At 43.0% G+C, this 14,375-nt stretch overlaps 1 pseudogene; it reads right to left on the bottom strand.

Annotated features, from left to right (window-relative positions):
• Positions 1-404: 404 nt before the first annotated feature.
• LOC134619176 (kinesin-like protein KIF1B) lies at positions 405-3,785 on the bottom strand (annotated as a pseudogene).
• Positions 3,786-14,375: the final 10,590 nt, after the last annotated feature.

Here is a 14,375-nt window from a genome sequence, read left to right as displayed (position 1 = left end):
GAGAGACATTTTTTTGTACAGATGTTTGGCAAACGGAAAGTTTCTAAAGAGTCGTGCACACACGAGTAGACTACTACAACATGCTACTTAGTTAGGGGAGTTTGGGAATGACAACGAAGCGGAACAAAATTAGACCCAAACATTGTCATTGAAACGAAAACACAAAAAGCTGAGGGGAGGGAATAGAGAGGAGGAAAGCTAAGTTGGCAGCGGGGTTGCTGGAGGGAAGCGGGGAGGCAAAAGTTCAGTGGAACGTCAACGTTTGAGTCGCATGAAAAGAGACTTAAGCCACAATACAAGAATCACAATGATTAATAAGTTTTAACACTTGGTATTTTCGGTATTTTCAAAGGCTTTTCAGAAAGGATGGAAGCGGTGGTTTTCCCGCGTACCGCTCCGCCCGCTCAGTTCTTCGTCAGGCCGCTGCGCCGCCTCGCCAGCTTAGATCTGCGGGGAGAGTTTTACGTTGTGAGGAGAAGGGAATGTTTTTGAAGGGCGCAGAAGCTGTACGTTTGACTGTGGTGTGAGAGGAGCGTGTGTGTGTGTGTGTGTGTGTGTGTACCTTATCGTTCCTGCTAGCAGAGGATTAAAAGCGTACATGTTTTGTGCACACTGCAAATGTGTTGGGTGTCTGAAAAGAAAACATCACATTATATTCATGTTCATTCAAATGATAAATCCCAGTCCATTTGCCATTTCATCAATCAATGTGTCCAAAACTGGCCACCAAAACAATTTGAATGAATTCTCATTAAAGACAAGCGTGTTACATCCAGCCTCAAACTGTACCTTAAGCATGGCCTGCTGGTCTTCGCTGTATTCCACCTGTGCTGTGGAGAGGTTGAGGACGCCTCGCTCCACGGGGGTCGCTGTTGTAGATGAAGACGTAGGGCCGGCGAACAACCACAAAATTCTTCACCCATGAGTTAGAGCGAGGCTCCATGAAGCTTAGAAAACCCTTCTTGGACACAACAGATCTGAAAAGAAGAGATTTGATTCATTTATGTATTTTTTAAGAGAGCGCTTGTTTTTCTGAGGATGAAGCAGAGTTGGTTTGTTTCCAGCTGAAATCATCCAGGTTCAGGAATTTGAATCGATCCACATCATTTCTGCTTGAACTCGAGAACATGAGTATCGACTGTCTGTGAGACACATGTCCTAGTGACAGTATTTGGGTTAATATGGCATTACTCACCCTGGTCGCATTTCTTCAATATCAGGCACCAAGTTGAGGAACTTGTTCTTTGCAGCCCGCGCAAGGTAGGAGGTCTCCAGAGTGGGAACCATCGGGAAGTTTTCATAGTCTGAGCAGGATGGACTGGAGGCACGTGAGCTGTTCTCAGGGGTCCTTTAACACAAATCGCACCAAGTTAGAATCAAATAGATAACCTGTCAATAACCGTTTGCAGATCGAAGTCAATGTTCCTTAAAATATGTTTACTTCCACGGAGCCACAGCGGGAGTCCGACAGAGAGGGGCAGGTAGAGGAAGGGTTGAGGGTGGCACTGCTGAAGCTCGTCACGGATGGATCACGTCCAATCGGTGAGATGTCAGAAAGCTGAAGTGAAACAACAGCAGGATGAGGTAGACGTTAATATATCAACTCCCTGATGTGACGCAGAAAGGCTATTGTTTTTATTTCTTTGTATTATGTCTCACCTTGCAGTCACTGATGCTGTTCACCAGCTGGTTGTATTCACTATTGAAGGTGTGTGTCAGAAGGTGCAGGCACTACAACACAACAGGAACAAGACCCATCAGCTCCCAGCAGAGAAGGAAGAAGGCAGCAACAAGAACGCCCACTAAGCCGACGTTTTTCTCACCTTGGTGGCCAGCTCCTTCGCACGATCCACCAGCTCTCGATGTTGATGGAATCGTAGCCGCTGCCTTCGCTCGGTGTGATGGCGCTTTCAAAGGTGGTGCTGGAGATCTGCGAGGAGATGGAGGTGGAGGTGGACAGAGTGCCGGAGCTCATGCTGGGAGACAGAGACTCGCTCAGGGACTTGGTGGTGGGAGCTGTTCCCACAGGAGCCGCCTCTCCCAGCTTCTCTCTCAGCGCCAGAAGGTGACGGGTCTTTTCCACCTGGACGAAAGATGGGGGCGAATGTGAGGTGGGGAGAAGAGGGGAGGGTTAGTCATGTAAAGTCTGTACTCTAAGAGAAAACCTTTTAGCACTTTGGTCTTTGAGTTGAAAAGTCATTTTTCCCTCTACGATATTAAACAGAGATTTATTTCTTTATAAATCTTTTAAGGCCCCGCCTCCTGCAGCTGCTCCATCTTCTCTAGCTCCCACTGGAGCTCTAGGATGAGGCTATCTCCTCTGGGCCTCCAGCCGGCCAGGCTCTCCTCTCCAAGCACATAAGCCACTGATGTGTCCAGGACCTTCCTCCTCCTCCTCTGCATCCCTGCTCAGGACATGAGCCCTCATTAGGATGAAGCTCTCCGCAGAATTATGATAAAACAGCTGCTGTTCTTTAAACATGTTTCATGTCCGCTCACCTGGGCTTCCACTGTCAGACGTCTTACACAAGCTCAGCTCGTAGATCCCAGTCACTCGGTTGCTCTAATGAAGCAGAAGTCATGAACAAGGCAACTCTGTATCAGGGTAGATATCTTTGATTGTGAAACAGAGATGGCCACAGTACAGCAGCCCAGATTTACCAGTCAGGAGTTTTGGAGTATCCAGTCCCAAAGAGGTTCTTGAGAGAAGTGGGTGGAGAAATCTTGGCGTCTCGGGAGTAAAAGACCATGCAGACGTCTTTGGTGATAATGGCAGGCTGAATGCAATGTTCCAGCTGTAGAGAGGAGATAAAGGGTGTGTGTTAGACACGATGACATCAAGAGACTTAAAAACGCCTACAAACAGGTACAACACGGCGGAGCAGCGGCTGACCTCCAGATACGCAGATAAGGTCATGTAGATCTTCTCTCCATAGGGAGTGATGCGGCTGAGCAGGAGGGAGTTGTGCAGGGAGCTGTCCCACACTGCCTCAAAGTCCTGAAGAAGACAGAAAGAGGAAAAGTTAGCTTGGCAGCATCATTTTTTATGAAGTCCTACTTGGTGCTAACATTACAGGGTCTCTGTTTACAGCAGTGTGTCATGTTGTTAAAAAAAGTGAGTGACGTGAGCACAGTTCTGACATATCAGGAAGTGAACACAGTGACTGAAGCGATGTTCACATTCATCCTTTAATCATGACAAAACATGAGGAATCGCACTGAGGTGAGACCTTGACAACAGATAAATCAGCAGCCACAGAGTGTCAGCCGACACCAATCGGGACAATGATAAGAAAGAAATTCATTTACAGACACGTGAAAAAGCAGTTTTATGGATCTAGATTATTATAACACATAATTATTTATTTAAAACAACCCAAAATGCACAAATGACTATAACCAAGTACATCCTGTGATTCAGCAGCTGATAGAACCAACTTTAACAGCAAAAACTTGAGGTAATCCTTTTTTATTAGTGTTTCACAGCAGTGTGGACGTTCAATCATGTTGAAGTTTCAACTTTGAGCCACTGCAGCACCACTCTGTTGTTGCTTTGCTGCTGCGCTCTGGAGTCACTGACCCAACGATGATCTCATTTGACTCTAGAATACTTCATGGCTCACTCAGTGACCTGCACACTTTGCAGGTTCTTTGGCAGCAAAAAAAGCCCAAATAATCATCACCCGTGCAAAACTGTTGGTATGAGGTGTTTGCTTTTCACCAATGTTGAAGCTGTGCATTAGGGCTTAGGTTTTCAACTGTGCAAACCTAACCCTTGCTGCCATGTTGTATTTAGAGGGAAAATGGTTTCTCCTGGAAGCCTTTCCAAACAGGCCATATTTGTTGAGTCTTTTTCTAATTGCACTGTCATGAACTCCAACATTTAGCATGCTAACTGTGGCCTGTAGAGCCTCAGATGTCTGGGGTGAATTTTCTGGGACGTCCAGTCCTGGTAAGATTGGAAACAGTCTTAGATTTTTTTTAAAAAATGCGAATAATCTTTCTTGCTGTAAAATGATCGACTTCAAAACCTTCCCACATTCATGGGTATCAACAACTGCTTCTCTCCTCCTCAGTATGTTACCACTTACCTGAATACGCCACACCAGCAAACTGACAGTAGTGGTTACACTTACTGATGATCTAGTGCATTTGATTAGCACTTGGCTAATACTGACCCTCTTAACTAATTATGGAAATTACTTGGATGTACTTAGTTTTTTAAACATCTGAATTTCGGCTCAGTGTTTGTTAAATAAATAATGACATGGTATAATGTGTTCTGTGTTGTTCATCTGAGGTTGCATTTACCTCATATTGAGACCTAATAAGGACCTGATTTGTTTGTTTTTTTAATGACATCCTGATACATAAAACCTGAGAGTTCACATAACTGCATATGCTCAGAATATACAGCACACATGGATACAAATGACTGCCTTGCAGCAGCAATCTTAAGACCATCACTATGAGCTCTATACAAGGTTACACTGTTCCTGTTATTAACAGCAGGGGGCACTATCAGCCACAGATGGGGGCCAGATATGCTCTGCTGGTGCCTCATTGGCACTGAGGTAAGACTCTATAGTGAGAAACAGCTGAGGGTGAAAACACTGATCTGGAAACATCTGAGTGTTACAGAGGATATACATAGCACTGTGGTTCAGTGTCACAATCACAAACAAATACAGAAAAGTACTAAAAAGGGTGTTGCCTCCAAAGATTGCCTTTACTGGTTTGGAGCTTAGGAGGCGTAATAACGACAGGTATGAATGAAGACAGATCTTATGCAACACACAAGCACACACAAACTGGAGAGCTTATTTCTATGAGCCTATGGGACTAATGAGAAGCATAAAGGTCTTTCAGTGAAGGAGCCTTATGTTCTCTGGTACCTATCAATATCCTTATCAATAGAAAACCTGAGGAAGAAAGAGAGCGCACAGAAAAAAAAAAAGAGAAGCACAAAGAGTCAGGCAACAGAGACAATGAAGCAAAGTAACAGACAGCGAAAATGGAAAAGGTCGTGCAATTGTAACACGCAGACATTAAAGCGGTCGCGCCAGAATGTCGTGCTAAAAAGAAAGATTCTTTAAAATACAAGGGGGAGCAAGCGAGTCAGATACCAAGGGCACAGAGATGAAGCAGGTCTGATCAGAAACAGTTTATTAATAGGCCAGGGAGCACAAATAAAGACACCCCTAAAAAGTAAGTAATAAAATGTTGTCAAACTACTGAAACTAAATAAAATAATTCTAAAACCAGTAAAACTACCATTTTCTACATTCCCTAAAACCCCCTGATATAATTATGCAACATGTTCATCATGGGTCCACCCGCAGGCCAGGAATTCTTTCTTTAGAGCGGAGTCCACGCCAGCCTCGTCTTCGGCAGACGAGGAAGAGCCTCCCATCCTCTTGTCCTTCCACTGGGCCCATCACATCCCAGCTCAGCTTGCGTTCTGCACCCGTCATGCAATGCCACCACAGCTCCCCTTGCGTCGGTGCCCTGTAAAATAACAAATAAGGTAAACCTCTGCCCTGCTGCCAATCACACGCGTTGTCTCCTACTGTCGCCGTGTCACACTGGCCATCTAGCATTAATCTTCCAGTATGGGGCCTCCCTCCTCCAGTGCTCAGCTAGCCTGCTTTTAAAAGGTCTTTACACAGCTGATAGGCCACCTCTGCACACACCCATGCCTCAGCAGGTGATCCCTATCAGCTAATTTGTCCCATGTGCAGCCAGTCCACAGTGGATAAAAATCATGTCACATAAAACACTAAAAACCATGCAACAGAAACAGAATAAAACCATGCAAATAAAACGACACTCATAAATAAACACCAAAAATCAGAATAGAACCAATATACAAGATAAATACAAATTTCCACTGTGTGACGAAATGACTCCAATGTGGCTTCAGAGAATATACAGACAATGATACATACATAGATTTGAACTGATAATATTACTACAAAGCATCAAAAATTTTTTACATGGCAGGAACTCAATCATGACAAAGTGTAACAATGTAACACATTGGCTGTTTTAAAAGAAAATGTGTTTCATGATAATAACTGAAGAGAATACAAGCAAGAAGGCAACAAGAAACCTTCAAAATCTGTGAATGGAAACATTTTACACCTTCAAATGTTGTGACTAGTGTGTTCTCACTCAAACTGACTCAGTGTGGGAGTTTCACCTACCTGTTGTTGTTGTGGGATGACTTGATGTTCTTGGCAGAAATTATGTTAAGGGACAGGACGACATCGGCTGCGCTATCGTCCACTCCAGCCTTGTTCCTGATACGACCTGGACAGGCAGATCCACACAACAGTTATAAGATCTTCTTGTGTTGGAATAGCTCTCAATAGAGAAGCTCAGCCAGCAGGCAGTTTGTCCACTAACATCTGTTTATCACAGCATCCAGTACCAACACAATCATCCACACTCAAGAGCCCTGTTGGCTTCAGAGTGAGCAGCTGAATATCTAAAATATGAAATGTAATTTTTGTGTCCATCAGCTACAGCTACAACATGAACTGCTTAAAGTGAGAAGCAGCCTAAAGCCCGACAGATTCATCTTTCCAGACTGAAAATATCTCAGAGTGAACCAAGTGGTGCGTTTTCAGTGTGATCTCACAAAGTCAAATCCCTTTAATGATGTTCTGTCCTGTCTTCCTCTGTCAAAAGCACACAAACACTATAAAATATTGTTTCTGTGCTTTGGGTTTTTTGTTCTCTACAGAGAGGTGTAGTACCACTCCTAACATTTAGGGAGGAATCACGATTTTTTTATCTTTTTTTGGGTGCTGGGGCCCTGTATTTATGAAACTGGGAGTCGTGGTGGGACGTCTCGTTGTCATGGCTACCAGGGACAACGCCAGCGTAGAATGGGGGGGTCGGGGGGGGGGGAGCCGATAAGCACACACTCATTCATGGATCATCACATTGCCATTAGAAGTCCACACAACAGTGAAGATGAAGAAGACAACACTACTTAGCTGTCTTTTGATTTCATTATTCACTCTGAAAACTACACTGTTACTCTAGAATTGCACAAAACTGTTTGATGCACCAAGACAAAGTTTTCAGCCACAGCTTATGATCCAACATCTGTGTTCTCAAATATGTTCCCTACCTCCATGTTCTTTCCTTTTGTTTTTATAATAATCCCCACACTATCGCTCGCTCGCTCATTTTCTTCTGCTTAACCAAAGCAAGTGGGAGCAAGCTAAGCAGGGTATTCCAGTCAACTTCCCCCCTTACTTTACGTAATCTTTAGCTGATACAGGAAATACAAAGCAGTTGAGTCAACTGGCATTTCCAAAAGTACACATGCCCACTTCAAAGCTATAATTTTCGGCATTGCTGCATAATCTGTCCATTATACTAGTTCTGCTATTGCTAATATTTTATTTCATGACCGTAGATGTTATGAGTCAAGATGTGTGTGTGTGAATGGATGAATGACTGAATGTAGTATAAAGCGCTTTGGTTTCCATATGGAATAAGTAAAGCGCTATACCAATACAGGCCATTTACCATTTACCATTATAAGTATTGTAACCAAGTCCATAATCTACAGGGTGGGCCATTTATATGGATACACCGTAATAAAATGGGAATGGTTGGTGATATTAAAGTCCTGTTTGTGGCACATTAGTATATGTGAGGGGGCAAACTCCTCAAGATGGGTGGTGACCATGGTGGCCATTTAAAAGTCGACCATCTTGGATACAACTTTTGTTTTTTCAATAGGAAGAGGGCCATGTGACACATCACACTTATTGGTAATGTCACATGAAAAACAATGGTGTGCTTGGTTTCAACGTAACTTTATTCTTTCATGAGTTATTTACAAGTTTCTCGTGGTTCACAGCCATTGACATGTCGAAGAGGTTAACACGTGAGGAGCGGATCGAAATTGTGTTGATATCTGGTGAACGCAGTAACCGGGTCATTGCAGCAGAGTTCAATGCAAGACACCCTACGAGACCACCCATCTCCCAGGCTACAGTCAGCAAACTGCTTGCTAAGTTTTGTGAAACTGCTGTTTGTTTGATGTACTAGAGAAATGAAAGACAGTAAATGAATATTATTACAATTTTTTTTTCCAAGGCTACGTCATCGATTTGGGGTAATATATATTTTATTATTTTAAGATTACCCTCATCTAGGTCACGCTGCTTATAGGCATTTTAATAACCATAACAAGATAGAGCTGGAGTCATTTAAGCTCTATAGACCCATGCTGTTGTTCAGGAAGCATGTTTAATTTCACCTATGTTGTTGGGAATACAATAGAATAGAATAGAATAGAATAGAATAGAATAGAATAGCTCTTTATTGTCACTATTACAAAAACAGTGAAACAATTTGGCATCTCTCCGCTGTGTGTAAAACACAAAGACGTAAGTATCTACACAATAACACAGGCGTTTACATTTACACAAGAAAGATATGTACAAGTTATAGATACACATGTGTGCATACGGATACACCCATACATACATACATACACATATATCCACATACACACACATGGCATCTGAGGAGCAGGTGAAATGTAAGGAGCAGTGAATGATCAGTGCATTGTGAGGTACAGTGGGGGGTAGGAATGCTGCTTCTACTATAATAAATACAGTTTATACAGGTAGGAATCTTGGCTGCATTATAGTATAAAAAATGGTTTATAGATAAAGTGTAATGTCCATGAGTGTTGGCAGTGCAGCTAACCTCCAATCAGGGTGGAGGTAGGGCATGTTTGACAGCCTGTGGGTAGAAGCTTCCATTGAGTCTGTTTGTCTTTGACCTGATGGACCTGCAGCGTTTATCAGAGGGAAGGGGGAAAAGTGAGTGTCCAGGGTGTGAGGGGTCCTTGATGATGATGCTGGCTTTCTGCTGAAGTCTGCCAGCATAAATGTCTCTGAGGGGAATTAGTGAAGTACCAATTACCCGCTCTGCTTTCCTCACCACCTGCTGCAGTTTCCTCTTGTCCTCTGCAGTGCAGCAGTTTAACCAGAGTGTGCAGCAGTAAGTCAGGCTGTCGATGGTGGAGCGGTAGAAGTTTACTAGCAGTCTCTGGGGTAATTGTGCCTGACGCAGCTTCCTGAGGAAGTACAGCCTTTGTTGTGCTTTCCCTACCTGCTGGGAAATGTTCGTGGACCAGGTAAGGTCGGCCCAGATGTGGACTCCGAGGAACTTAAAGCTTTCTACCCTTTCTACCTCCTCCCCATCAATGTAGAGGGTAGAGTGCTCAGATCGCCTTGTTCTCCTGAAGTCGATTACCACCTATCAGCAAGTGTGGATACTGTATAATTGTATGTGAAATTTGAAGCAGGTGCGACATTGTATTTCACACACACGGCATGCACACCAGTCTCAGTAGGTACAAAACAAATGCAGTAGGTGTTATTCTCTCCCTCCATCGTGTCAGCCTTGTGAACCTGTCCACAGGGTCTGATCACCTGCTATGCTGATCTCTGAGGATACAGAGATGTAGAGATACAAACATCAAGTCTAAAGATCATCTAGCATCAGCTGCATAAGAGAATATTTCCACTAGAAGGCTGGTAACCTCCCCCCTTTGACCCTTGAGCACAGATGTATAGTTACATATCAGTTCCTGCTTATCTCACCTGGGATCTTGAGGCTGAGGTCACACTGGCTGTCAGCGTTTGCAGCTGATGTTGTCCTCTGTCTGGTGACGCTCGCCTTCATTCTGCCCTCCCCTGTTACTTTCACTGTGAAATCACTTCCTGTGTATGCACATGAGCAAATTCAATTCTTATTAAAAACACAAAAACATGTCCCTTCTCTGTAATCCCCGACTGTTTTATGGTAAGCACCTTGCACATATTGGTCAAACTTAACTTAATGTTGATGATGTCATTTCCTGGTTCAGTGGGGCAGCAGGTGACCTTGCAGGTGCCATCCTGTTGGTCCTCAGTGTTTGTTTCCACTTCAATGGAAAGACTCAAGCCACCGCAGCCTAATATAAAAAAGATGAGACTGACAAATATTTTATTTTAATCATTAAAAAATGAAAGAAATCACAGTATCTATACTTTCACTGAGCATATACCTGCATGACGAGTGTCAATGTAGAACTCTGTAGGCTCAAAAGTCCTGGCCTCGCTCAGCCCGGTCCACTCACACGCAGGTTCACATCACCAATCTCTGACTGTTGGTCATAACAGCAACTGGGTTGCTGGGAACATGACGACCGTTCTTCTTGATGTTAACAAGGTGCTCACCGATCTCCTTGGGAACAAAACAGATGAGGGTTAACAACGCTTATTCTTGTGTGTGCATGCAGCCCGTTTCAGCTGCTCCTGTTTCTTTCTCCATACTTTAACTTATTACTTTCCCCCTCTTTGTCTTTTACTTAGAGATTAATGAAGTATTTGGGTTTTGGAGTCTCATTGTTTAGCAAACTTCTCACTTATCAGACAGACACTCACCAATGTGAGCATTACGCAGCATCTTCAGCAGGCAGGGCTCCTCTGGTCCTGAGGGTTTTGTAAGAGAGGCTGTCAGCTGGCTGAGGTCCAGCTCTCCTATGTCCAGTGGAATATCTGCAGCCGAGCCCACCTTCAGATGGTACATCCTCAAGGAATCGTCACCTAGAGATCCAGCAGTGATTGTTAGGGAACACGCTAATGGCATAAATGCACCATTTCTATCATGTTGTGGCAGGGTGTGGTGTGTGGCTCAGCTGCAGGGGAGGGGTGTGGTGTCAGGGGGGGCTGATTCACACACCTGAGCCCATCATCTAATCATGTCTTCCCTGTTAAAGATGTTGGCAGGACCGCAGGAGAGGGTGGTGTGCGTGCTACAGGAGCCGTGTGAAAGCCAATGAAAACGTGCTAAACTGCAACTCTGATGCTGTCGGGTTCTTCATTGTCACACATATATCCTTACTGAATTGATTGCATTTTTATTGTTTCAGTTTAGGCATCTGATCAGAATGTTTCCAGGCATGTAGACTTACAGAAAACCATTATCAGTGTAACTGTAAGCGTTGCTGCAAAAACCCTCCGCACTCTACGTGCACCTGCAATATTTCAGCCCAGCCATAGTGCCAGGCGAAGCTCATGACCCTCAAAACATGGAGCGCAAACTCATTTATGCATCCACAGTGAAGCCTCCACCACAAAGTCAGCAGAACTACCAACAACGCCTCCTTCCAGTCCAGGACCCCAGGCCCTCACCTTCTGCTGGCCAGCCTCAGTGCCAATCTGAGGCTGCACATGAGCAAATTCAATTCTTATTTAAAAAACCAAAAACATGTCCCTTCTCTGTTTCTCTCTCTTTGAATTACAAATGCAGAAGATATGCCCATTGTTTAACTGTGCGTAGCACAAATGTCTTTCTTATCACAACATCTAATTTTTATGATTTCAGTATAATGATTGCACACCCAGCAAGTTTTCTAGAAGAGAAATTGCCTATATATTTTAAGTAGATTATGCAACAGCACAATAAGTAATAATTTCAGTGTATATGCAGTCAATTTTCCTGTTGCTAACTAGCTCAATGCATTACAGACAGTTAAAGTGAGGATATTGATGATGTAGACATTGATTCTTGTCATGTTATATTTCACACATTCTGGCACAGGAAAGATGTTCTGGCTGCCTTTGTTTGAAATGTTTGTCTTTTCTTCTGTATAATGGAAATAAGTAGCATTTGAAAAACTGAGGAAATTTACACTCCAATGATTTCAGTGTTGCTGTGTTGATTGTTTTCATGTTTAACGTTTGTATGAAAGACACAGAAAGACGTTTGGCTAAAGAAATCTGTGCTAGAGTGACTTTAAAAAAACACAATGTAAATAAAGATGTTTAGTATTTGAGATGGAAGCTGTTTCTACAGGATCCTGATGGACACTCAAAGCTTTTATAAAATGTTCTCATTAGTTGTTTACAGCAGAATATCAACCGATGTGAACCAAAACAACAAAAGTGCACAAGTGGTGTGTGAGACTACAAATTATAGAATCAGAACTGCTGATTTCATTAGTCTTAACTTTTAAAGGCAGGTTTTGTATCTGAGAGCAGGGACACTTGCTGTGTTCAGTGTGACTCGTCTCTGCAGAAGGTCAGGGCTCTGATAGTTACAGTTAGCGGGTGACTTACTGGGCAGGTGGATCCTGAGTGTCTTGTGGAGTCAGGGTTCATTATGGTCCTGGTTGCTACTGGAAATAAAGAAACAAAAGGAGGGTGTGTTGTTCAGGAAGTACAGACTGTAGCTCAGCAGGTAGAATTATTAACTGGAAGGTTGGAGGTTTGATCCCTGGCTGCTCCAGTCTGCACGCCACGGTATCCTTGGGCAACATATGGAACCCCGACTTCCTCTCTGATGCATCCATCATAGTGTCATTGTTAGAAAAAGAAGTGCTTGTGTGAATGAAGCAGGCTGTATAAAATGCTTTGACTGCTCATATAGAAAAGCAGCTTATAAGAACTGGTTCATTTTCCAGATAATTCCACTATTAAGACAACAGACATGTGGGAGGCTTTCTCCTGAGAGTCACACTGAAAGTCTTGCTGCTCCTCCACAAAATGACACAGCTCAGCTAAACACAACTCAAACTAATCTACACTATTTTCCTTTATTACGCAGCATTTTTATAACTATTTCCAGATGTTTCTAAAGATGAAAACAGAATTAAACTCCAGCCTGATCCGTTTCTGAGGTTCCTGACTCTGAACGTCCCTCAAACGCCTCTCTGATCGTTTCCTTCCGTCGCTTTTACTTTTGCTTTCGTGAATGTTGTGGCGCAGTTGATCGTCTCCATGTTAAGGTAACGTTAGCAGTCTGTACTGTTTCCTGGCTAACATCAGCTGTGTGCAGCTTAGTTTCAGCATAAATCTGCTTCGTTTGATGTGAGATCAGAGTCTGGGAACGAGACAGAAACAGTTAGTTGATGATCAGCAGCTGAACTCAGAGTCGATGTTACTGTGGATCCACTGACTGGTGACTGTAGGCAGCTTCAAATCAAATCAAATCACTTTTATTGTCACATCACATGTGCAGGTACACTGGTACAGTACATGTGAGTGAAATTCTTGTGTGCGAGCTTCACAAGCAACAGAGTTGTGCAAAATACAATAATGTAAAACAAGCAAAATATAAAAATGGCTAATCTAAAAAGTAATAAATATATGTACAATATGTAAAGGTATATAGCTTCTCCTGCCTCCAGCAGTCTGTTGTGGAAGGCGCCACAAAAAAGGATCCATTCTCGAAATTTTCACTTATTAACTCGAAATTTTGAGAAAAGTAACTCGAAATTTTGAGTTAGCTCTACCAATCAGTAATCTACGTACAATGCGCTCTCAAAACCGCATGGCAACAAATCGGCGCTTTCAGAGTACGTTTGCTGATATTAACGCCACGTGATTCAGCTAATAACAGAAAGATTTCATCATTTCTGAAGCCACACAGACAATTATCAGCAATGTGTGCATTTATGACTGGCTGTTATTCTGGTATCTTAGCTGTAGCATTTGTAGCTGAGGGCTTCAGCTTCCGGGTAACAAGGAAATTACGTCATTCACGTAAATTACTGATTGGCAGCACGAACCCGAAATTTCGAGTTTGTTTTCTCAAAATTCCAAGTTAATAACTCGAAATTTCGACTTATGGATCCTTTTTTTTAGTGGCGGAAACGGGCTTCCAGTGTGTGGATGTTCATTAACTGCTGACAGTGAGACAGGGCTGTCCTAAGAGTCGCTGCCAACATTTCATCTATAAAATGTATTTCTCTGCTGTTGTATTTCTTTGCAGGTTATTTTTCTTTTTCAGTTTAACTGGTGATATTCATTCGTGTATTGTAGGTGAATGCTCTCATGTTAGTTCATAAATTCCACAGAGTTAGTAAACTGGCCGTTTTTGCTCAATAATTCCTGTTTCATGTTCAAACCATCAGACAGAAACTCTGCATTTGTTTTTATGTTCTTCAGTCTGTTGTTCTTGAGGTAATCTGTGATGCATTCAATGACCCTCCACATGCTCTGAGGGTCATTTGAAGAGAAATAGAACTTCATCTTTAGAGCATAAGTGGGTTTTTGCCCTCTTTATGCCCGCGGTCAGGCTCTGTTTATTGTAGTATAACACTCATAGGACACGGTGTCCCGCTGCACACACACTGCACACAATGACAGCTGCAGAGTTTGTGTCTGATGTATGAAACACTGTTGGGCTAAAATCTGGTCAGAATGAATCCAGGTGCAGGTGTGTCAGTTTAGGACCACTGGACTAACATCCAAGTGCTCACAATATAAAGTGTATTCTGTAGTAACATTCTATGGTGTTGCAGCAACAGTCCCACATGGAAACGTCAACAGTCAAACTCAAAATCTCTT

This window comes from Pelmatolapia mariae, linkage group LG20 (assembly GCF_036321145.2).
Source record: "Pelmatolapia mariae isolate MD_Pm_ZW linkage group LG20, Pm_UMD_F_2, whole genome shotgun sequence".
NCBI classification, from domain to species: domain Eukaryota; kingdom Metazoa; phylum Chordata; class Actinopteri; order Cichliformes; family Cichlidae; genus Pelmatolapia; species Pelmatolapia mariae.
This window is presented reverse-complemented; position numbering and strand designations above follow the sequence as displayed.